Source organism: Lipotes vexillifer, unplaced genomic scaffold (assembly GCF_000442215.2).
Source record: "Lipotes vexillifer unplaced genomic scaffold, Lipotes_vexillifer_v1.1 scaffold253, whole genome shotgun sequence".
Lineage (NCBI taxonomy): Eukaryota > Metazoa > Chordata > Mammalia > Artiodactyla > Lipotidae > Lipotes > Lipotes vexillifer.
In genome coordinates this window covers 3,061,910-3,063,149 of record NW_006780322.1, presented here as the reverse complement: position 1 = coordinate 3,063,149, position 1,240 = coordinate 3,061,910, and the positions used below count along the sequence as shown (strand labels likewise).

The 1,240-nt window shown below is 43.1% G+C and overlaps 1 non-coding gene across 1 annotated transcript; it reads right to left on the bottom strand.

Moving 5' to 3' along the window:
- Positions 1 to 488: 488 nt before the first annotated feature.
- On the bottom strand, positions 489 to 561 carry TRNAE-CUC (transfer RNA glutamic acid (anticodon CUC)). The gene has a single exon. It is a non-coding gene; the product is annotated as a tRNA-Glu (tRNA).
- Between the last annotated feature and the right edge of the window lie 679 nt (positions 562 to 1,240).

Sequence of the window (1,240 nt, the reverse complement as noted above, 5' to 3'; positions counted from 1 at the left end):
AATTACTCTCAATACGGTAAATATTATTTAGGGGAGCAGCTGTCTGAAAGCCTGATTACACCTAATGTCTACTCCAAAACGGCACTCTCACACATGACTGATGCCAGGAACTTCGGTATCCACAGCCTTCCGTGGATGACCCAGAGAAGGAGAACAGCGGGAAGGCTAAGACAGCAGGAAAGGGCCCTGGGTTCAAATCCTTGTTCTGCCACTTGCTGGCTGTAGGAACTTCGGCAAGTTACTTAACGTTTTTGTGCGTCAGTTTCCTCATCTATAAAATGCGGATCATCACCGTATGTCACAGGATTGCTAGATGGGTTAAAGGAAAGTGTGCAATATGTAAGGCACTTAAAGAAATTACCATGTGCCAGGCGCTGTTCTAAGTACTGGCCATCATCTCCTCAAAGAGTGCCTCGCCCCGTCATACCAAGAACGCTCATCTTTTCTTTTTTCATTTTGGCCGCACCACAAAGCTTGTGGGATTTTAGTTCCCCAGCCAGGGATTGAACCCGGGTCCTCAGCAGTGAGAGTGCAGAGTCCTAAACACTGGACCACCAGGGAATTCCCTCAAGGACCCTCCTCTTGAGCCCAAGGTATTCACTGTGTATCTCATGTCATACTGTGAAAAACTATGTGTTTGCTTCTGCTACAATCTACAAAGAATTCAGGGGCTGGGGGCAAGGGCTAGGTCATGACCCTCTTTGCTTTAATATCACCAAACCCAGCAGAAGGTCTGATACACAGTTAAGTGTTTGCTGAAGTGAACAATCCATGTATAAAATAACCTAAACAAACAAAAAAACAGCATCCCTCACTTTGAGCTGACAGATCTGAGTTTTGTTATTCATCCCTTGGGCTCTAGAAGTGAATAAAGTAGCTAGCTTGGGTGAATTAAGAATAAAAGGTTAGGCCCAGTTCACAAAAATCACAACTACTGTTTCATCACTTGGATCTATTCTACATGGGATGACAGCTGAGATACTCCAAATGCCTCTGTTATTACTGTTAAGAGAAAAATGTCCTGCCTTTTATCTGAAATCCAAAAAAATCCAATTTAGTTGAAAGGACTTTTTATTTTTCCCTCTGTTCCACAGTAGGGGAAAAGGGCACTTCACAAGAAAGTAAATCAATATTCCATAGTGAGTTGATGTTTTTCTAAGTGTAAATCTCTAACTCTCAAGTGATTCACTGGGGCATAAGCAATCCATTCACCAAAACCTTCTGCAACCTACAGAGGGTT